This window comes from Protopterus annectens, chromosome 6.part0 (genome assembly GCF_019279795.1).
Source record: "Protopterus annectens isolate FY-2018-M chromosome 6.part0, PAN1.0, whole genome shotgun sequence".
In the NCBI taxonomy this organism is placed as follows: domain Eukaryota; kingdom Metazoa; phylum Chordata; order Ceratodontiformes; family Protopteridae; genus Protopterus; species Protopterus annectens.
In genome coordinates this window covers 1,185,117,608-1,185,142,466 of record NC_056737.1, presented here as the reverse complement: position 1 = coordinate 1,185,142,466, position 24,859 = coordinate 1,185,117,608, and the positions used below count along the sequence as shown (strand labels likewise).

The following is a 24,859-nucleotide window of genomic DNA, read 5'->3' as shown; positions in this document are numbered from 1 at the left end:
TTGGAGATGGTAGGGCCAGGGTTGGGGTGGATGTCTCCACTTAGGGCTAGTTTTGATATGCATGAGGTTATTAGTTTTCTCAGTTTTTGAATGTGTTTGTTTATTAGGAAAACTTTATGATTGTGCTCTGTGGGAAATAAGTATGGTGGGAGGGTTACTATGTTAAGTTGTAGGGATGCTTTATGTTTGAGTAATATAGTTGGTAGAATATGCGGGGGTGCATAGGGATGGTTCTTGAGTTGGTGGGAGGGGAGCTGAGTGAGGGTGAGACATGAGTGGTGGTGTGAGTAGTAGTACAGTGGTAGCGGTTAAGTGGGGGAATGATGGAGTTTTGGTAGGATGTAAGATATGCAAGGAGAGTGCATGCAGTGAGCATAGGTAAGGTATTCCTGTACATGTTAGCTGAGGAGGAGTGATAGTAGTGGGAAGATGAAGGAGGTAGTGATGGGTTTAGCACTGTGGTTGGCTATTAGAAATATGAGAGGGGTTTGTGAGTGTAATAAAGGTAGGACCACTGGGGGTGGGAGGGAATAAGGGGCAGGGTGGGGAGCGAAGCAGGTAGAAACCCTGTTAGTTGCTCTTATGAAGGGGCTGAAAACAATCAGGTAACAGAGTAAACTGATAAATGAACATATGATAGCGAATGTGGCGACTCAGGTAGGTACCCTGTATTTCCACAAACTATCAGTTAGCTGTGCCCCAGTTCAGGCAGTTTTAAAAAGTTTTATGGCAGAGCCAAGCATGAGGTGCTCAAAGGGTGGTTGTAGTTTTAACAATGGTGCCTGCCACAGGTAATATTTTTTAACTTTGGGATTGGCTTAAGGTAATAAATAGGGAAGGGGGAGGGGGAGAACAAGGGTGTGAGCAGTTCTTTTGTACTGCTGCTAATGAGCCAAAGCAAAGTCAAGTTTGTGTTTAAGAAACAATCAGAACTGACCAAGGACTGCTCTGAAACTGTAAGTCATTTCTTTACCATTTCTCAGGTGGAAAAACTGGATAATCTTGTATCAGTAGGCTACTGTGGTCTCAGTTTAAATTAACAAACACACAGTATTTATCAGTTATGGATACTATTTGCTAACAGAAGGGAATAAGAGAGAAAACGGAAGATGAGTGTGTGTGTGTGTGTGTGTGTGTGTGTGTGTGTGTGTGTGTGTGTGTGTGTGTGTGTCCGTGTGTGCGTGTGTGCGTGTGTGTGTGTGTGTGTGTTGGGGGGGGTGCTTACAAGCCAAAGCAGAGTGCTCTCCAGGGGATAATGAAGATTGGCTCAAACAGGTAGACACATACTCAAAGTTAACTTTAGCTGTTTGCAGACAGTTCAGACCCGGACTGTGCTTTTCTTATAAGAATGATAAAGGTGGTACCACAGTTGAATACTTAAGAGTGGTGTTAGGTTCAAAGTTAACTGTAGCTGTTTGCAGACAGTTCAGACCTGGACTGCACTTTTCTTATAGGAATGATAAAGGTGGTACCACAGTTGAATACTTATTAGAGTGGTGTTAGGTTCAAAGTTAACTTTAGCTGTTTGCAGACAGTTCAAACCTGGACTGCGCTTTTCTTATAAGAATGATAAAGGTGAAAATTTACAGTGAAAATAGCCTATTACTTGTTGACTTTCTAGATATAAGTTTTCCTATTGCCTTTGATGGCTCTGTTATTTTTATATATATATATATCTATACATATATAGAAAGCCCTTCTTGAAGAGTTATTTTCTTTTGGTGACTTGCATTCCCCTACTCAGAGTGTGTGAATGTGAAAAGAATTTGCAGTGATGAAACAGATAAAGAACAACAAATGGAGGATTTGATATAGGCGTTGCTATTGAGGTGCTCTGATTCCTCCATTAAACAAAAGAATAAAAGGATAAGGCATGTGCCAAACCAGGCAGGACATACTGCAACACAAGATGAAAAATGATGAAGTTGTTGGTCTCACTGTGAAGAAGAGATTTATCACTGATTATGGTAGCAGTAACTTTAAACTCAGAGAGGTGTGTCAAAAATAGTGGCCTTCAGTTACAGTTGATGAATACTTTTCTACCAGGGTTACAACCCCCCAACCCCCTGCATTTACTTACAGGAAACATAATTTAGGACTGAAATTGTGCCACTTTAAAAATCCTTTTGTCCCAAAAGTGACAAACATATTTGAGCTGACAGCCTATGCTTGTTTTCCTTGTGGGATGTGCTCCTTTTATTATGTGTGTAAAACTACATTTCAGAAATAAACAATCCAAAAATGAACAAACCAAGAAAAAAATCCTTCTGTAGCCAAACGGTGAGCAAGGAACACACGAGCAAAGGTCCAAATGTTTTAATACTTTCAAAGTGACAAAACAGCAGAATAAAAAGCAAAATAAACGCTCTTAGCCAAATTGCGTTTTCGTCTTCAACAACTATGACTTCATCAGATACTAAAAACAATTAATTAATCAAAGTTTTATATGTGTGTGAGTATTTCAAATTAACCTATCAGTCAGAGTGCATCAAATAACAACCAATCATTGCACTGTCCTTATTAAGAAACTTTTAGGTAAAACATACATATATACAAAATCAATAGGTTTCTTTCTTAATTTAAATAAATACATTTAAAAACAGGTATATTTTAAAACTCCTATTTTTCTAGTATTAAATACTTTTACTCATTATAAAAATGTTCCATTTAAAAAAAAAAAAAAAAAAAAAAAAACTTTAAATTATGTACATGTTTGAAGCAGTTGATTTGGTGAAATAATGTTCCTTTTAGTTAACATAAGGTGCTTAGTAAATAGCACCATCTGTTGGACTCATTCAAAATTACATTTGGAAGATATATTTCCTTATTATATATCTGCAGCCTTTAGTTTAAGTACTGGGGTTATAGAGATGGCATCGTTCAGCCCAGGTTTTTTAGTGGCATTCAAGTATATTTGCCACCAAAGTTCTCTATAACCAACCCTCTCTTCCCATAAGCCACCTCTAATATCCCTTTTTACCTGCTCAATAACATAAAATTCAAATTTCAGAAATACTTATCTAAGATTTTTAGTATTAGGCAATCATTTCCATCTACCTCAAAGCATGTTGTTTATCCTCTTTAATCCCATCTGGGGCATTTTATGTGTGTAAAAAAAACTGTCAGTTTAAACAGCATATCTGCATGTCAGTGATTTACTTTCAGCCGGAAGAGAAGTATGTTAATTAAACACAAGTTGTCACCCCTGGATCTTCTTTTTAGTTTTATTGTTATCAAAGAGGTGAAGTTTGGACACAAAATGGAAAATAAATTGCTTTTATACAAAAATAGAATCCATTTGAAATGTTATTTACGGGCTACTCTGCACTCTACACCCTGAATTAAATGGCATTATTTAATTTTAACATATTTTCAAAATTCTTTGATTTATTCATTTAGATTAACATGAACAAGGGATATTATGTTGGATGTTATGTTAGACTTTGGATGATATATGATGATATTGTATAAGATTTACAATGTCAAACTATTTTGAGTGACCTCATGTTGTTATAATTTTGCATTTTAAACACCAATATAATGTTTCACTTTTTCAGTGCTTGTTTGTCCATAGATATTAAGTAATGGACTGAATTTACACAAATATAAATGAAGAAATTTAAATTATGTATCAAACAATGCAGTAGATACTTTGCTAATATCCTGTGCCTTTATCTTTAAATAATGTTAGTTGCTTGGTTAACTTTATGCACTGAAGACTGTAGCATTTGGTGGACACCTGGTTTGCTGTTTGGTGGAGACCACATTAAATAAAGGCACATATTGCTAGTTTTAAGGCGATGTTCCTTTCTTTTGTTGGTGTACATATATAGGGTGCTCTAACGCTGCTTGAACCTCAGCTACTGCACTAACTCAATGCCAGGGACCCCAACATCTGTAACCCCATTCACCCAGCTGCCTAAATAGGCACTCATAGGCTCATAGATTAGAGTTGGGAGGGTGGCCTAATTGTTAAGGTGTTTGCCTTGCAAGCACAAGGTACAGGGTTTGAGTCTCCAAGAGATAATTGGCTAGGCTTAAAATGGCTCACAAGGGCAGTAAGCTTAGTACTAATCTATGAGCCTAAATTGGCACTTAAACTCGAAAGTGAGTTCAGTGCTACAGCGGCTACATAAGACGGACTATGGCAAGTGTTGAGCATGGATCAAGTAAGTGGTGAAGTGAAACAGGGTGGATAGTTTTGGTTTAGAGAGGAGCAGGGAATTTTAGGTTAATTCAGCGACTGGAGAGTACTGGAAGACTTTGAAGGGGAAGGAGATTTTAGGTTTAGTAAATGAATTGGAGATTGGGTTAAGGAGGGAAGGAGAGGAGAATTTTAGGCTTATGGACCAATCAGTTATTGGTAGGTTAGGTGTGGGAAAGGGAGGGGCATTTTTGGTTTGAGAAACAATAAGGAGATTAGGGTATGGGAAGTGAAAGGGAGTTTTAGGTTTAGGGAATGATTATGAGCCTAGATTTGGGGACTAGGTGGGAGTTTTTAAGGTTAGGGCCAGGATTCTGGGAAGGATAGTCAGCATTTGCTTACTTCACAGGGATGGAGTTAATGGGAATAAAGGCACTTGGCAAAATGACCAAGTGGCAGCAAGGAAGTGTGTCACCAGCTAACGGTATGAGGAGTAACTTACCATGCGAGAAACATCCGCTCTTCATTTGTCAATGTTCTGCCATGTCGGAGAAGTGGAATTCGATGTAGTGTGCTGTCGATGTTCTCAAGGTAACCCTGTACAAGAGCACATATTTTTCCAAATATGGGTAAAAAGCAACTCTTACGTACATCCAGACTAGAAGATGAGTATGTAGCAGCTATAGATAATATGCAAAGTAAATTTATAGCCAGAGGATATAAGCAACATGAAATTAAAGAAGACTGCTGTGCAATACAATACCTGAGAAAAACAACAGGTAAAGCATTTTTTTCAAGTGAAGCGCAAGGGGAATGGCCAATGCCGAATAATCAGTTGCAGCAGAAAAACAGAGTGGCTCTCACTTATGCAAATGATAGCAGATATATCTGTGATATTATCAGGTCAAACTGGAAAATACTAACAGCGGACCCCAAGATTAAGAATATTGCTGGTGATGCAACTTTGTATAGTTTTAGAAATAATCGCAACTTGAAACAGCAACTCTGCCACAAGAATAACATGGAGTCTGCTTTGAGATCTGATTGAAAAGGGATACTTCCATGTAGAGTTTGCATTTTATGCAAATATATTTCCAACTTGAAGGAATTTATTCATCCCGTACAAAAGAAGAAATATTATACTTGTGTATATGCGGATTGTCAAACTAGACAGGTTGTTTATGTTGCAATTTGTGATTCCTATGACTGTTTCTATGTGGGCAAAATGGACAGACAACTGAAAGAACACATCTCTAAGCATGTAAGTGACATACAATTAAATGATGAGAAAAGTCTAATAGTTTAACATATTTCATCCAACAATGGACTTGGTTTTACCTTTATGGTTATATGGGTGATTTTTGAGAAGCTTTGTGGTGGTGACATTAAGTTAAAAACTGAACGAGCAGAGATGGAAATAATAGTAGAAATGCAAGCATATAAACCACCTGGTTTTAATTCCAACATGCCGCTAAATCCAGCATTGAAGGGATATAAGCTATTTAAATAATTTTGTTTTATGAAATAATTTTATTTAGTGATTTAAATCTTGAAGCTTGATATTATAATGTAGAGTGCTCTATTGTTCTGACGTTGTCTTGTTTATGGCTGATGTAACCACGAGGATTTTGATTGGCTGAATATAGGTATTAGAGGTTCTGTTTGGAGGATTAGTATGAAGAGTAGGATTTGATTACGTTAGTTAAGCAATAACCAATAGAGAACAATCTCTGCAAGTGCATGGGTACAGAGTGAAGTAGAGAGCATTTGGGAAGAATTATAATGAAAACACAGAGATTGATTCTTTATTAAAAACAAATGTCCATATTGGATATATTTCCGCATGACAGCTACATTAAGTATTCATTTTACGGGTATTTAGGTACCAGAAGTTTTGAAAACTGTCTGTGAAGAGCCTTCATTCCAAGGGACAGTTACCTTTTGCTTGGATTGGTTCAGTTATAACAATATATATTTACTGACTGGTTATTTTAGTAAGCCAATGAGTTAATGCCATTAGCTAGAGTAAAATATTGGACGGTGCAGTGGTGCAGCAGTAGCTTTGTTGCCTTACAGCAAGAGGTTCTCCAGCTTGATTCTCGGCTGGGGTTTCTTCTGTGTAGAGTCTGTATGCCCTCTCTGCATTTGTGTTGGTTTCCTCCCACATTACAAAGACATGCGTCTGGAGCATTTCTCTCCGGGCCTCTGCTGAAAATTGGCTTTTTCCAAATCGGACTTTCCCAGTTAACAAACGTTAAATAAAAAAATTGACATGAGTCCCAGATAACAAGGAACATTCAAGAAAACAGCATCAATGTCAGCATTATATCTCCAGCAATTAATATTTATTTTTTAGCTTATGAATGTATTCAAGTATTTTTATTAAATTCATCTTGGTGGAGGAAGCCTTGTTTTTTTTTTTTTAACTGGTCTAATTGGTTTGTGGGACTCTGGTTTTGCATACTTCTTTTTGATTTAAATAGAATATTCAGCATAAAAAGCTTTCATGTAAACATTTCCATGTGTAAAATTTCTATCAACAGTTTTACTTTTCAACATAGATTTCTAAAACATATCTGTGATTGGGACTTTTATAATATATTAGTATATGCCAGATAAAACTGGTTTAGTGTTTTGTTTGTGTAGGTGAAATGAATATATTCTAGGATTCTGGGGCTAAATTCTTTTATCCGTTAGTGGGATACTTAATACCTTTGGCTTTAAAATGTTCTGCACAGTCTGTACATTTAATCTGTCATTTTTGGTAAATGTATTTATTATTTTATTTATTAACATTTGTTGACCAGGAAAGTCTGACTGTGACAGGAGCCCATTTTCAGTGGAGGCCTGGGGAGAAAAGTTCCACAAACACATTATGATTGCACAGTATTTTAAAAGAATTTGCAGAATTTACAGAAATGACAATATAATACAGTACAGTATAACAAAATGAGAAACAGACAATACATTGTGGGAAGTTACAATATCAGAGAGAAAAACAGAGCAATTTACAAGATACACACACACACACACACACACACACACACACACACACATGCACGCATGCACATTTTTTTTCTAAATACTGAAATAGGTTGAAAGTTAAGAAAGTAAAAGATCACCAGGGGGTAGTGTTAGGTTGCAAGAATTAACAAAGGGAAAGAAATATCACTAGTGGGGTAGTTTTAAAGGGGCGAGGGGTTAGAATTATAGTTAAGGTTAGTGAGATTTATAATAAGAACAGAGTTAGAGTAAAGTATAGAACAAAAGAGTTTCCTACTGGTTTTGATGGGTAAAGATTGGGGTAAGCTAGGAGAAGGTTCAAGGAAAGTAGGATGAGTATCTATTTGGATAGATGCAGGGACAGATTTCAGTATTTAGTAGGTAGTTCTTTAGGGTGAGTTTTAATTTGTTGAAGCAGCTAATGGTGTTTATGTTGGTTGGAAGTGAGATCCATACACTAAAGGTAAAGGCAGTGTCCAGCTCTTTTGTTTGGTACATGAACAGTTATGAGTTATTTATTTTCACTGCAAAGAGTTCTGGTGGGGGGTATTAAAATGTTCTTAAGAGCAGGGAAGTTGTTTAGATTGTAAACAATTTTATGTGCTATGGACAATTTAATGAGGTTAAGGTGATGTGGAAATTCCAGCCAGTTTAATTATTTTTAAGGCTTGGCTGTGATGTGAGTGGTACAAGCTACCTGTGGCAAATTTGACAATTTGACAATTGTGTGGTAGCAGGCTGGGGCTTATTTTATAGAAATGATTGCAGGTTAGTAAAAATGGGAGCACTATATAATAGGGAGGGGAACAAGTAAGTGTAGTTATGCCTGAGAATCCTGGGTTGGAGTGGATGTCACCACATAGAGATATTCTGTTTTCATTGTTAAAGGAGTGTTTTGGAAGAATTTTTTTGTTACAGATTGTTAGATAGTGGTAGATGTTTTTTATTTCTGGTGGTATAGGGCAATATTTTTAGTTTTGATAAATGAATGAAATGGTATTCAAGTAGGCGGGGTGATATATTATGAAAGCTGTTTAGTAGTTTGTCACTGCGTAGGGGAGAAGTTGTAGATGTACTAGCTGTGGGGTTAAGTGTAGATTTATGGGAGGTAATAAGAATTAATAGGTACTAAGAGCAAAAGTTAGAAACAGATTGGGGAGAGTGGTGTATGCAGTGTGTGCCATACCTGTAAAATGGATTTAGGAAGGTTTTTGAGTGTGGAAGGTACTGTTATGGGTGGAGATTGAAGAAGAGAGGGGCGGAGGCTATCAAAGAGCGGGTGGGTACCATCAGAAGTGGATTGTGTGGCCAGGTGAAAGTTGATTGAATGGGGTGGAGTTACTGCTAATTATAAATCGGGGGGGTGCAGGGGTGGCTGGAAAGGGGGGAAGGGTAGGGGACCAGAGTGAGCCTAAAGGGTGAATGGAGGAGGCAGAGCCAGTCCAACAGCTGCTAAGAAGAAAAAATATCAGCTTGACTTGGAACTGAAACCTGTGGAATGGTAAGTAAGTGAGAGCTGTAATTGACAGTTTTGGGGGTTGCTTTTATTACAGCAGCAGTATTCTATGCTTTGAATGAAGTACTTTCAGCTGGGAGACACTGATTCAATTACAGTCTAGTGGAGAAAACAGCTTGACTGAGCCTTGTTAGTACATGGAATAGCCTCAAAGAGTAGTGTTTTACTGTCACCTAGTAGCAGAAAGTGGGCAAGGCAAGGAGTGAAAAAAAGTGGGGAAGCTATCAATTGCTGCCCCTTTGAGTGTGCAAGCTACTTAATATAGGTAGTACTATGCCAATAACTTGAAGTTGCTCACAGGTGTTATCTCAGGAAAGTACCTACATTAGATTACCATTAGGTTTCAATTCTTGTACTGTAGACTCTGTATGTCCTTAGCTGAGCGGGAAGTACAACAGGCAGGGAGGCAAATTATATTCATTGTTACTTTTTTCTACCTAATATCCCCTATTTTTCTGAGCATTTAAACCAATTTAACAGATGTTTGTTGTTTTTCCAATTTATCATTATGTGACAACTGGTATCTTCTACACACCTTGTGGATATATGTTCTATCGTCCTGTAATTGACCTCTCCTTCTTCACTGGGTCTACCAGACCCACTGTGAACTTCACCTTGTTCCATATCCATGGCCAGTGAGGAGATCAAAGACAAGATCAAGGGTCATACTGCTGTTGTGGAGGGCAGCAACCTACCTTGTTCCATATCCGTGGCCAGTGAGGAGATCAAAGACAAGATCAAGGGTCATACTGCTGTTGTGGAGGGCAGCAACCTACCTTGTTCCATATCCGTGGCCAGTGAGGAGATCAAAGACAAGATCAAGAGTCATACTGCTGTTGTGGAGGGAGCAACCTACCTTGTTCCATATCCGTGGCCAGTGAGGAGATCAAAGACAAGATCAAGGGTCATACTGCTGTTGTGGAGGGCAGCAACCTCTGCTGGCAAAACAGTCTAAACCATAAAAACGTGAAAAGAAGAGAGATCAACACTGACGTGCAAAGAACCATCACACCCACCACATATCAGGCACAAACTTACCAGAACATTCTTTAGGAATGCCCTAAAATCCCACCAGTTTAGTTACTTGAAATGCAAGTGCTGAGTACTCCAAAAGCAGAAACTGATAAAAAATGCAAATGATTGCTACTACATAGAAATTTCATCTGAAAATTAATCTGGTTCAGTTATGTAATACAGATCCTTAGTCTGACTTCTCCCTACCTACACTATTAATACAAAATGTGGGCTGTAACTGCATATTTAATATTTATTTTATTGTATACATATGTTAAGTAGATAATCCAAATAGAAACAACCATTCCTTTTCAAGGGAAACCTGGGAGCTCTGTTTAGTCAAGGGACTACTCAAAGTCAAACAATAAGCAAATGGAGGTGAAAATAATACAACCCTATACACCTCCATGAACCATTCAGAAAGCATCATATATTTCCCTTGTGTTTTTCAGAGAAGACACAGATATTGGTTGAAGAACTAAAACCATGCCTTCTTTCAAAGAAAGAGTTTTGTATCATCACTGGTTATCAGAGCTTCACAGCACACGACTTTTATCTGCCCAAGTCTTGGTAATCAGCATTAGCGACAGCCTTCTTTGTCCCATGTTTTTACATGGAGTGGGGGTGCTACATCAGCTGATTCAGTGTCACTCTCCAACATTCTTAAGTAGCCACACCTGACTGGTTCCGGTCTTTTCTCTACAATACACGCATTGCTTGGCTACACATTTTCATTTCCTTTTGCCTTTGCTCTATCCTACATCTTCTTCATCCGATCTTCAGCTTTCCTGAGCATGCCCCCAAACCACCATAATCTGTTCACTTTGACCTTCCCTGTAGTTGGAACTACTTCAGCGTATGCTCTGATGTCATTATTTCTTAGAATGATCTGCAATGTTTATCCTGCCACATTTCTCATGTAATTAATTTCCATCACTTCTAGCTTCCAGTCCAGGTTTCTGTATGATACAGAAATACTGGTCACACTAGTGTCTTTCTAGACCATACATTTTAGGCTCCTTGGCATTCTTCTGTCAGACATGACCACTAAAACTCTGTGCCATTTGGCTGCAGCCTCTTTGATTCTACCTTTGACCTCTTCATTCAGACTTCTTTGCTCCTCAATCACCCCTCCCAGATACATGATGATGTCACCCTGTCCCACTATTCTCCCCTCATTTTCAGTTTTCCACCTCTTCTAATTCCACTGTTTGCTGCATTGCATTCCAGCACACATGCCTTTTAATTTCACAGAAGATTTTATCTAGGTGAGTGGCACAGTGTAAGATTTATTGATGTTTGCACAGGGTAAATTCAAAAATTTAAAAATGATTTCCTGTTCACTTCTGTAAAACAATGCTTTCCACTGTTTCAGCATGCTATATTCTGACTTGTAGCTTTTGACATTTTCTTCTTAAGATTTAGTTCAGGCACATGGCAAAGTGCTTAGTTTTGAATTTACTTTCATCAGCCTTTCCTGTATTGTAAAACCTCTCAGTTCCTTCAGCGAGTTTTCCCACAACACAATTCATAAGATTTATGAGTCAACAAACTTTGCATGCAGTAATGCCTGCTTGAGTTTAGAGGGGTTATACACAGTGAAAGCAGAAAATTTTAGGGTGACATGCTGCAAGGAGTGTAGGTGTTCGGGGCCATATGTGTTGAGATTAAGGATTACAAAATCAGAAGAGGGACAATGAGATCAAGGGCTACTAATGCAAAAGGGGTACACTCTAATCAAAGACTACTTTCCCAGAAGGGGACATTGAAGCAGTTGGACATGCATGTCGTCTGAAGTGCCAGATGAGGTGGTAGGACATGCATGTCATTTCAAATGCAGATGAAGCAGTAGGACATGCAAGTCATCTGAAGTGCTAAATGAAGTGGTAGGATATGCAAATAAACTGAAGTGCAAGATTAAGCAGTAGGACCCGTATGTCATCTGAATTGCCTGATGAAGTGGTAGAACATGCATGTCATCTGAAGAGCCAGCTGAAGTGGTAGGACATGCATGTTGTCTGAAGTGCCAGATGAAACAGTAAGACATGCATGCATGTCATCTGAAGTGCCAGATGAAGCGGTAGGACATGCATGTCACCTGAAGTCCCAGATGAAGTGGTAGGACATGCATGTATTTGAAGTGCCAGATGAAGTGATAGGGCATGTATGTCATCTGAAGTGAAAGATGAAGTGGTAGGACATGCAGGTCATCTAAAATGCCTGATGAAGCGATAGGACATGCATGTCATCAGAAGTGCCAGATGAAGCTGAAGGCCATGCATGTCATTTGAAGTGCCAGATGAAGTGGTCGGACATGTATGTCATCTGAAGATCCAGCTGAAGTGGTATGAAGTGTATGTCATCAGAAGTGCCAGATGAAGTGAAAGGCCATGCATGTCATTTGAAGTGCCAAATGAAGAGGTAGGACATGCATGTCATCTTAATTGCCAGATGAAGCAATTGGACATGCATGTCATCTGAAGTGCCAGATGAGGCAGTAGGACATGCATGTCATTTCAACTGCCAGATGAAGCAGTAGGACAAGCAAGTCATCTGAAGTGCCAAATGAAGTGGTAGGACATGCACATTATCGGAATTGCCAGATGAAGCGGTAGGACATGCATGTCATTTGAAGTACTAGATCAAGCGCTAGGACATCCATGTCTGCTGAAGTGCCAGATGAAGCAGTAGGAAATTCATGTCATCTGAAGTGCCAGATGAAGAGGTAGAACATGCATGTCATATGAAGTGCCAGATGAAGTGGTAGGACATGCAAGTCAACTGAAGTGCCAGATGAAGTGGCAGGGCATGCATGTCTGCTGAAGTTATGTCAATAGTCAGCATACACCTGCAATACCAAAACACCACCTGTCAAGAAAGGGCTGTCATATTACATCAGAAGTGTCAGATGAAACGGAAGGCCATGCATGTCATTTGAAGTGCCAGATGACATGGTAGGGCATATATGTCATCTGAAGTGCGAGATGAAGTGGTAGGACATGCATGTCATCTAAAGTGCCAGCTGAAGCGATAGGACATGTATGTTATATAAAATGCGAGATGAAGTGGTAGGACATGCATGTTGTCTAAAGTGCCAGATGAAATGGTAGAACATGTATGTCATCTGAAGTGACAGATGAAGTGGCAGGACATGTGTCATCAGAAGTGCCAGATGACGCAGAAAGCCATGCATGTCATATAAAGTACCAGATGAAGCAGTTGGACATGCATATCGTCTGAAGTGCCAGATGAGGTGGTAGGACATGCATGTCAATTGCCAGATGAAGCAGTAACACATGCAAGTCATCTGAAGTGCCAAATGAAGTGGTAGGACATGCATGTAATCTGAAGTGCCAGATGAAGTGGTAGGACATGCATGTCATTCAAAGTCCTAGATGAAATGGTAGGATATGTATGTCATTAGAAGTGCTAGATGAAGCGGTAGGACATGCATGTCATCTGAAGTGCCAGATGAAGTGGTAGGACGTACATGTTATCTGAAGTCCCAGATGAAGTGGTAGGACATGCATGTCATCAGAAGTGCCAGATGAATCGGAAGGCCATGAACATCATTTGAAGTGCCAGATGATGTGGTAGGGCATGTATGTCATGTGAATTGCCAGATGTAGTGGTAGGACATGCATGTCATCTGAAGTGCCAGATGAAGTGGTAGGATGTCCATGTCACCTGAAGTGCCAGATGAAGTGGTAGGACATGCCTGTCATCTTAAGTGCCAAATGAAGCAGTAGGACATGCATGTCAGCTGAAGTGCCAGATGAAGCGGTAGGTCATGCATGTCATCTGAAGTGCCAGATGAATTGGTAGGACATGCATGTCCATAGTGTCTAAAACAAAATAAGATGAAAATAGATTGCAGTACTTTTTATAAAAGTGATGAAGTGCAATGGGCCAAAGCTGACCCTTGTAGTACATAGATATACAAAGTGCAGGGATAAAACTCAGAATCAGAGGGCCACTGAAGATGAAGGTTTGACAGTCACAAAGTTTAAGGTGCTCAGGAAGAGCAGTGTAAAATGCACCGCTGATTATTTTGGTGAAGTTAGCAAATCATTCTCGAACAATCCAACCACAGTCCTTTTCTTTAAACATGCAGTCATTGTCAAAAGTATTGACATGCTGGGGCCATGTCCCTTCCAGAAAACATGTCATTTGCTCCGTGATCCACTGATCCTTCTGCCATGCATTTGCATTTTTTTCTCTGGAGCTTTGATAAGTGGGAGCATAACTAAATGTTATGATTCTGCTGTATTTACACCCCATGGCTAGGAGTACTGGCATCAGAGACTGTACAAATTCCACAGCTGGAAGAAATCTCAGATACCAGTGATATGTTTATTACCTGTGCTTCGATTTGTGATGAATCTCAGTTTTGTCTTCTGCAATTGAATCTTACTAAATATAGCAATAATAATGAACATCAGTTATGTCAATAGTCAGCCTACACATGCAATACCAAAACACCCCCTTTCAGGAAACGGCTGCCATATTACATCAGAAGTACCAGGTCAAGCGGAAGGCCATGCATGTTATCTGAAGTGCCAGATGAAGCAGTTGGACATGCATGTCATCTGAAGTGCCAGATGAGGCAGTAGGACATGCATGTCATTTTAACTGCCAGATGAAGCAGTAGGACTTGCAAGTCATCTGAAGTGCCAAACGAAGTGGTAGGACATGCACATTATCTGAAGTGCCAGATAAAACAGTAGGACACGTATGTCATCTGAAGTGCCAGATGAAGCAGTAGGACACATATGTCATCTGAAGTGCTAGATGAAGTGGTAGGACATGCATGTCATCTGAAGAGCCAGCTAAAGCGGTAGGACATGCATGTCGTCTGAAGTGCCAGATGAAGCGGTAGGACATGCATGTCGTCTGAAGTGCCAGATGAAGTGGTAGAAGATGCATGTCATCTGAAGTGCCAGATGAAGCGGTAGGACATGCATGTCATCTGAAGTGCCAAATGAAGTGGTAGGACATGCACATTATCTGAAGTGCCAGATAAAGCAGTAGGACACGTATGTCATCTGAAGTGCCAGATGAAGCGGTAGGACATGCATGTCATCTGAAGTTCCAGATGAAGTGGTAGGACATGTAAGTCATTAGAAAGGACATGCATGTCATCTGAAGTTCCAGATGAAGTGGTAGGACATGTATGTCATCAGAAGTGCCAGATGAAGCGGTAGGACATGCATGTCATCTGAAGTGCCAAATGAAGGGGTAGGAAATGCATGTCATCTGAAGTACCAGATGAAGTGGTAGGACATGTATGTCATCAGAAGTGCCAGATGAAGCGGAAGGCCATGCATGTTATTTAAAGTATTAGATGAAGTGGTAGGGCATGTATGTCATCTGAAGTGCCAGATGAAGTGGTAGGACATGCATGTCTTCTAAAGTGCCAGATGAAGCGATAGGACATGCATGACATCAGAAGTTTCAGATGAAGCAGAAGGCCATGAATGCCATTTGAAGTACCAGATGAAGTGGTAGGGCATGTATGTCATCTGAAGTGCCAGATGAAGTGGTAGAGCATGCATGTCATCTGAAGTGCCAGATAAAGCAGTTGGGCATGCAAGTCATCTGAAGTGCAAAATAAAGTGGTGGGACATGCAGGTTATCTGAAGTGCTAGATGAAGCAGTAGGAAACGTATGTCATCTGAAGTTCCAGATGAACTGGTAGGACATGTATGTCACCTGAAGAGCGAGCTGAAGTGGTAGGATATGTATGTCATCTTAAGTGCCAGATGAAGCGGCAGGACATGCATGTCATCTGAAGTGACAGATGAAGTGGTAGGACATGTGTCATCAGAAGTGCCAGATGATGAAGAAAGCCATGCATGTCATATAAAGTACCAGATGAATCAGTTGGACATGCATATCGTCTGAAGTGCCAGATGAGGTGGTAGGACATGCATGTCAATTGCCAGATGAAGCAGTAACACATGCAAGTCATCTGAAGTGCCATATGAAGTGGAAGGACATGCATGTCATCTGAAGTGCCAGATGAAGCGGTAGGACATGCATGTAATCTGAAGTGCCAGATGAAGCGGTAGGACATGCATGTCATTCAAAGTCCCAGATGAAATGGTAGGATATGTATGTCATTAGAAGTGCTAGATGAAGCGGTAGGACATGCATGTCATCTGAAGTGCCAGATGAAGCGGTAGGACATGCATGTTATCTGAAGTCCCAGATGAAGTGGTAGGACATGCATGTCATCAGAAGTGCCAGATGAATCGGAAGGCCATGAATGTCATTTGAAGTGCCAGATGATGTGGTAGGGCATGTATGTCATGTGAATTGCCAGATGTAGTGGTAGGACATGCATGTCATCTGAAGTGCCAGATGAAGTGGTAGGATGTCCATGTCACCTGAAGTGCCAGATGAAGTGGTAGGACATGCCTGTCATCTGAAGTGCCAAATGAAGCAGTAGGACATGCATGTCAGCTGAAGTGCCAGATGAAGCGGTAGATCATGCATGTCATCTGAAGTGCCAGATGAATTGGTAGGACATGCATGTCCATAGTGTCTAAAACAAAATAAGATGAAAATAGATTGCAGTACTTTTTATAAAAGTGATGAAGTGCAATGGACCAAAGCTGACCCTTGTAGTACATAGATATACAAAGTGCTGGGATAAAACTCAGAATCAGAGGGCCACTGAAGATGAAGGTTTGACAGGTCACAAAGTTTAAGGTGCTCAGGAAGAGCAGTGTAAAATGCACAGCTGATTATTTCGGTGAAGTTAGCAAATCATTCTCAAACAATCCAACCACAGTCCTTTTCTTTAAACATGCAGTCATTGTCAAAAGTATTGACATGCTGGGGCCATGTCCCTTCCAGAAAACATGTCATTTGCTCCGTGACCCACTGATCCTTCTGCCATGCATTTGCATTTTTTTCTCTGGAGCTTTGATAAGTGGGAGCATAACTAAATGTTATGATTCTGCTGTATTTACACCCCATGGCTAGGAGTACTGGCATCAGAGACTGTACGAATTCCACAGCTGGAAGAAATCTCAGATACCAGTGATATGTTTATTACCTGTGCTTCGATTTGTGATGAATCTCAGTTTTGTCTTCTGCAATTGAATCTTACTAAATATAACAATAATAATGAACATCAGTTATGTCAACAGTCAGCCTACACATGCAATACCAAAACACCCCCTTTCAGGAAACGGCTGCCATATTACATCAGAAGTACCAGGTCAAGCAGAAGGCCGTGCATGTTATCTTCATTATTATTGTTATATAAAGCAGATAAAGCACTAGGACATGCATGTCATCTGAAGTGCCAGATGAAGCGGTAGGCCATGCATGTAATCTGAAGTGCCAGATGAAGCGGTAGGACATGCATGTCATTCAAAGTCCCAGATGAAATGGTAGGATATGTATCTCATTAGAAGTGCTAGATGAAGCAGTAGGACATGCATGTCATCTGAAGTGCCAGATGAAGCGGTAGGACATGAATGTCATTTGAAGTGCCAGATGATGTGGTAGGGCATGTATGTCATGTGAATTGCCATATGTAGTGGTAGGACATGCATGTCATCTGAAGTGCCAGATGAAGCAGTAGGACATGCATGTCATATGAAGTGCCAGATGAAGTGGTAGGATGTCCATGTCACCTGAAGTGCCAGATGAAGTGGTAGGACATGCCTGTCATCTGAAGTGCCAAATGAAGCAGTAGGACATGCATGTCAGCTGAAGTACCAGATGAAGCAGTAGGACTTGCAAGTCATCTGAAGTGCCAAATGAAGTGGTAGGACATGCACATTATCTGAAGTGCCAGATAAAGCAGTAGGACACGTATGCCATCTGAAGTGCCAGATGAAGCGGTAGGACATGCATGTCATCTGAAGTTCCAAATGAAGTGGTAGGACATGCACATTATCTGAAGTGCCAGATAAAGCAGTAGGACACGTATGTCATCTGAAGTGCCAGATGAAGCGGTAGGACATGCATGTCATCTGAAGTTCCAGATGAAGTAGTAGGACATGTATGTCATCAGAAAGGACATGCATGTCATCTGAAGTTCCAGATGAAGTGGTAGGACATGTATTTCATAAGAAGTGCCAGATGAAGCAGTAGGACATGCATGTCATCTGAAGTGCCAGATGAAGGGGTAGGAAATGCATGTCATCTGAAGTACCAGATGAAGTGGTAGGACATGTATGTCATCAGAAGTGCCAGATGAAGTGGAAGGCCATGCATGTTATTTAAAGTATTAGATGAAGTGGTAGGGCATGTATGTCATCTGAAGTGCCAGATGAAGTGGTAGGACATGCATGTCATCTAAAGTGCCAGATGAAGCGATAGGACATGCATGTCATGAGAAGTTCCAGATGAAGCAGAAGGCCATGAATGTCATTTGAAGTACCAGATGAAGTGGTAGGGCATGTATGTCATCTGAAGTGCCAGATGAAGTGGTAGAGCATGCATGTCATCTGAAGTGCCAGATGAAGCAGTTGGGCATGCAAGTCATCTGAAGTGCAAAATAAAGTGGTGGGACATGCAGGTTATCTGAAGTGCTAGATGAAGCAGTAGGAAACGTATGTCATCTGAAGTTCCAGATGAACTGGTAGGACATGTATGTCACCTGAAGAGCGAGCTGAAGTGGTAGGATATGTATGTTATCTGAAGTGCCAGATGAAGCGGCAGGACATGCATGTCATCTGAAGTGCCAGAAGAAGCAATATGACATGCATGTCATCAGAAGTGCCAGATGAAGTGGAAGGCCATGTATGTCATTTGAAGTGGCAGATGAAGTGGTAGAGCATGCATGTCATCTTAAGTGCCAGATGAAGGAGTTGGACATGCATGTCATCTAACGTTCCAGAAGAGGCGGTAGGACATGCATGTCATTTCAACTACCAGATGAAGCAGTAGGGCATGCAAGTCATCTGAAGTGCCAAATGAAGTGGTAGGACATGCACATTATCTGAAGTGCCAGATGATGCAGTAGGACACTTATGTCTTCTGAAGTGCAAGATGAAGTGGTAGGACATGCATCTCATCTGAAGTGCCAGATGAAGTGGAAGGCCATGCATGTCATTTGAAGTGCCAGATGAAGCGGTAGGACATGCATGTCAGCTGAAGTGCCAGATGAAGTGGTAGGACATGCATTTTATCTGAATTGCCAGATGAAGTGGTAGGACATGCATGCATGTCATTTAAAGTGCCAGAGGCAGCCGTAGGACATGCATGTCATCTGAAGTGCCAGATAAAGCACTAGGACATGTATGTCAGCTGAAGTGTCAGATGAAGCGGTAGGACATGCATGTCATCTGAAGTGCCAGATGAAGTGGTAGGACATGCATGTCATCTGAAGTGCCAGATGAAGGGTAGGACATGCATGTCATCTGAAGTGCCAGATGAAGCGGTAGGGCATGCATGTCAGCTAAAGTGCCAGATGAAGTGGTAGGACATGCATGTCATCTGAAGTGCCAGATGAAGTGGTAGGATAGCATGTCAGCTGAAGTGCTAGCTGAAGAGGTAGGACATGCATGTTGTCTGAAGTGCCAGATGAACCAGTAAGACTTGCATGTTATCTGAAGTGTCAGATCAAGCGGTAGGACATGCATGTCATCTGAAGTACCAGATGAAGTCGTAGGACATGTATATTTTCTAAGTACCAGATGAAGTGGTAGGGCATGCATGTCATCTGAGGTGCCAGATGAAGTGGTAGGACATGTATGTAATCTGAAGTGCCAGATGAAGTGGTAGGACATGCATGTCATCTGAAGTGCCAGATGAAGTGGTAGGACATGCATTTTTTCTGAATTGCCAGATGAAGTGGTAGGACATGCATGCATGTCATTTAAAGTGCCAGAGGCAGCCGTAGGACATGCATGTCATCTGAAGTGCCAGATAAAGCACTAGGACATGCATGTCATCTGAAGTGCCAGATGAAGCGGTAGGACATGCATGTAATCTGAAGTGCCAGATGAAGTGGTAGGACGTGCATGTCATTCAAAGTCCCAGATGAAATGGTAGGATATGTATGTCATTAGAAGTGCTAGATGAAGCGGTAGGACATGCATGTCATCTGAAGTGCCAGATGAAGCGGTAGGACATGAATGTCATTTGAAGTGCCAGATGATGTGGTAGGGCATGTATGTCATGTGAATTGCCAGATGTAGTGGTAGGACATGCATGTCATGTGAAGTGCCAGATAAAGCAGTAGGACATGCATGTCATATGAAGTGCCAGATGAAGTGGTAAGATGTCCATGTCACCTGAAGTGCCAGATGAAGAGGTAGGACATGCCTGTCATCTGAAATGCCAAATGAAGCAGTAGTACATGCATGTCAGCTGAAGTACCAGATGAAGCGGTAGGTCATGCATGTCATCTGAAATGCCAGATGAATTGGTACAACATGCATGTCCATAGTGTCTAAAACAAAATAAGATGAAAATAGATTGCAGTACTTTTTATAAAAGTGATGAAGTGCAATGGACCAAAGCTGACCCTTGTAGTACATAGATATACAAAGTGCTGGGATAAAACTCAGAATCAGAGGGCCACTGAAGATGAAGGTTTGACAGGTCACAAAGTTTAAGGTGCTCAGGAAGAGCAGTGTAAAATGCACAGCTGATTATTTCGGTGAAGTTAGCAAATCATTCTCAAACAATCCAACTACAGTCCTTTTCTTTAAACATGCAGTCATTGTCAAAAGTATTGACATACTGGGGCCATGTCCTTTCCAGAAAACATGTCATTTGCTCCGTGACCCACTGATCCTTCTGCCATGCATTTGCATTTTTTTCTCTGGAGCTTTGCTAAGTGGGAGCATAACTAAATGTTATGATTCTGCTGTATTTTCACCCCATGGCTAGGAGTACTGGCATCAGAGACTGTACGAATTCCACAGCTGGAAGAAATCTCAGATACCAGTGATATGTTTATTACCTGTGCTTCGATTTGTGATGAATCTCAGTTTTGTCTTCTGCAATTGAATCTTACTAAATATAACAATAATAATGAACATCAGTTATGTCAATAGTCAGCCTACACATGCAATACCAAAACACCCCCTTTCAGGAAAGGGCTGCCATATTACATCAGAAGTACCAGGTCAAGCGGAAGGCCATGCATGTCATCTGAAGTGCCAGATGAAGCAGTTGGACATGCATGTTGTCTGAAGTGCCAGATGAGGCAGTAGGACATGCATGTCATTTTAACTGCCAGATGAAGCAGTAGGACTTGCAAGTCATCTGAAGTGCCAAATGAAGTGGTAGGACATGCACATTATCTGAAGTGCCAGATAAAGCAGTAGGACACGTATGTCATCTGAAGTGCCAGATGAAGCAGTAGGACACATATGTCATCTGAAGTGCTAGATGAAGTGGTAGGACATGCATGTCATCTGAAGAGCCAGCTGAAGTGGTAGGACATGCATGTCGTCTGAAGTGCCAGATGAAGCGGTAGGACGTGCATGTCGTCTAAAGTGCCAGATGAAGTGGTAGGACATGCATGTCATCTGAAGTGCCAGATGAAGCGGTAGGACATGCATGTCATCTGAAGTGCCAAATGAAGTGGTAGGACATGCACATTATCTGAAGTGCCAGATAAAGCAGTAGGACACGTATGTCATCTGAAGTGCCAGATGAAGCGGTAGGACATGCATGTCATCTGAAGTTCCAGATGAAGTGGTAGGACATGTATGTCATCAGAAAGGACATGCATGTCATCTGAAGTTCCAGATGAAGTGGTAGGACATGTATGTCATCAGAAGTGCCAGATGAAGCGGTAGGACATGCATGTCATCTGAAGTGCCAGATGAAGGGGTAGGACATGCATGTCATCTGAAGTACCAGATGAAGTGGTAGGACATGTATTTCATCAGAAGTGCCAGATGAAGCAGAAAGCCATGCATGTCATTTAAAGTATTAGATGAAGTGGTAGGGCATGTATGTCATCTGAGGTGCCAGATGAAGTGGTAGGACATGCATGTCGTCTAAAGTGCCAGATGAAGTGATAGGACATGCATGTCATGAGAAGTTCCAGATGAAGCAGAAGGCCATGAATGTCATTTGAAGTACCAGATAAAGTGGTAGGGCATGTATGTCATCTGAAGTGCCAGATGAAGTGGTAGAGCATGCATGTCATCTGAAGTGCCAGATGAAGCAGTTGGGCATGCAAGTCATCTGAAGTGCAAAATAAAGTGGTGGGACATGCAGGTTATCTGAAGTGCTAGATGAAGCAGTAGGACACGTATGTCATCTGAAGTTCCAGATGAACTGGTAGGACATGTATGTCACCTGAAGAGCGAGCTGAAGTGGTAGGATATGTATGTCATCTGAAGTGCCAGATGAAGCGGCAGGACATGCATGTCATCAGAAGTGCCAGATGAAGCGGAACGCCATGTATGTCATTTGAAGTGGCAGATGAAGTGGTAGAGCATGCATGTCATCTTAAGTGCCAGATGAAGGAGTTGGACATGCATGTCATCTAAAGTTCCAGATGAGGCGGTAGGACATGCATGTCATTTCAACTGCCAGATGAAGCAGTAGGGCATGCAAGTAATCTGAAGTGCCAAATGAAGTGGTAGGACATGCACATTATCTGAAGTGCCAGATGATGCAGTAGGACACTTATGTCATCTGAAGTGCAAGATGAAGTGGGAGGACATGCATGTCATCTGAAGTGCCAGATGAAGTGGAAGGCCATGCATGTCATTTGAAGTGCCAGATAAAGCGGTAGGACATACATGTCAGCTGAAGTGCCAGATGAAGTGGTAGGACATGCATTTTATCTGAATTGCCAGATGAAGTGGTAGGACATGCATGCATGTCAAGTGCCAGAGGCAGCCGTATGACATGCATGTCATCTGAAGTGCCAGATAAAGCACTAGGACATGTATGTCAGCTGAAGTGTCAGATGAAGCGGTAGGACATGCATGTCATCTGAAGTGCCAGATGAAGTGGTAGGACATGCATGTCATCTGAAGTGCCAGATGAAGGGTAGGACATGCATGTCATCTGAAGTGCCAGATGAAGCGGTAGGGCATGCATGTCAGCTAAAGTGCCAGATGAAGTGGTAGGATGTGCATGTCATCTGAAGTGCCAGATGAAGTGGTAGGATTATATGTCAGCTGAAGTGCTAGCTGAAGAGGTAGGACATGCATGTTGTCAGAAGTGCCAGATGAACCAGTAAGACTTGCATGTTATCTGAAGTATCAGATCAAGCGGTAGGACATGCATGTCATCTGAAGTACCAGATGAAGTCGTAGGACATGTATATTTTCTGAAGTACCAGATGAAGTGGTAGGGTATGCATGTCATCTGAGGTGCCCAATGAAGTGGTAGGACATGTATGTAATCTGAAGTGTCAGATGAAGTGGTAGCACATGCATGTCATCTAAAGTGCCAGATGAAGCAGTAAGACGTGCATGTCATCTGAAGTGCCAGATGAAGTGGTAGGACATGCATGTCATATAAACTACCAGATGAAGCAGTAGGACAAGCATGTCATCTGAAGTGCCAGATGAAGAGGTAGGACATGCATCTCATCTGAAGTGCCAGATGAAGCGGTAGGACATGCATATCATCTGAAGTACCAGATGAAGTGGTAGGACATATATGTCATCTGACATCCCAGATCAAGCGGTATGACATGCATGTCAGCTGAACTGTCAGATGAAACAGCAGGACATGCATGTCATCTGAAGTGCCACATGAAGTGGTAGGACATGCATGCCATATGAATTGCCAGAGGAAGTGGTGGGACAAGCATGACATCTAAAGTGCCAGATGAAGCAGTAAGACATGCATGTCATCTGAAGTGTCAGATCAAGTGGTAGGACATGGATTGCATGTCATCTGAAGTTCCAGTTGTAGTGGTAGGACATGCCTGTCATCTGAAGTGCCAGATGAAGCAGTAGGACATGCATGTCAGCTGAAATGTCAGATGAAGCGGTAGCACATGCATGCCATATGAAGTGCCAGATGAAGTGGTAGGATGTCTAAACAAAAATAAGATGAAAATAGATTGCAGTTCTTTTTATAAAAGTGATGAAGTGCAATGGACCAAAGCTGACCCTTGTAGTACACAGATATACAAACCGGGGATAAATCTCAGACTCAGATTCCCACTGAAGATGAAGGTTTGACAGGTCACAAAGTTTAACATGCTCTGGAAGAGCAGTGCGAAATGCACAGCTGAGTATTTTGGTAAAGTTAGCAAGTCATGCTCAAACAATCCAACCACAGTCCTTTTCATTAAACATGCAGTCATTGTCAGAAGTATTGACATGCTAGGGCCATGTCCCTTCCAGAAAACATGTAATTTGCTCCATTATAGAATCTGCTGACCCACTGATCCTTCTGCCATGCTTTGGCTGTCTTTTCTCTGGAGCTTTGATAAGTGGGTGCATATCTAGATGTTATGATTCTACCGTATTTTCACCCCATGGCTAGGATTGCTGGCATCAGAGAGTGGAGGAATTGCACAGCTGGAGGAAATCTCAGATATCAGTGATATGTTTATTACCTGTGCTTAGATTTGAGATGAATCTCAGTTTTGTCTTCTGCAATTGAATCTTACTAAATATAACAATAATAATGAACATCAGTTATATCAGTAGTCAGCCTACACATACAATACCAAAACACCCCCTGCAGGAAAGACTGTCATATTATATGCAGGTGACTGAATTATGACTAAGTTATATAAATGTTCAAAATAACCAAGTTATTAAAAATACATTTACATTATCTGTCCCCATGGTACAGATGGACAAAGCCTGACTTCACCCTGGATGACCCATGTTCAACAAGCAACATGGGCAATGGAAGGATCGGGCAGAGGAGGATGACAGCAAGTTGCCAACACCAACTTGTCAGTCCTGAGGAATGTGAAGCAGCATGAGTCAATGCATCGGTCACACCTACAGCATGAGTCAATGCGTCAGTCACACCTACAGCATGAGTCAATGCGTCAGTCACATGCATTGGTCACACCTACAGGAGTACAGCCTGGCTTGATGTCTCCACAAATGAGGTGCTGCTTGGACCAGATTGGGTTCCTATTAGAATGACGAAAACACATTTTGTCGAATGCATTTTCGTCGACACATAAAGAGCGAACAGGCAAAACAGCGAAGCGGCTGTTCAGCAAATTCTTTCCCTAGCAAAAAAGCCACTTGACCGCTTTGTTG

At 41.3% G+C, this 24,859-nt stretch overlaps 1 protein-coding gene across 1 annotated transcript in view; it reads left to right on the top strand.

The window, feature by feature from the left end:
* Positions 1-24,859, top strand: part of LYNX1 (Ly6/neurotoxin 1) — a 168,550-nt gene that overhangs the window by 128,042 nt on the left and 15,649 nt on the right. The window lies entirely within an intron of this gene.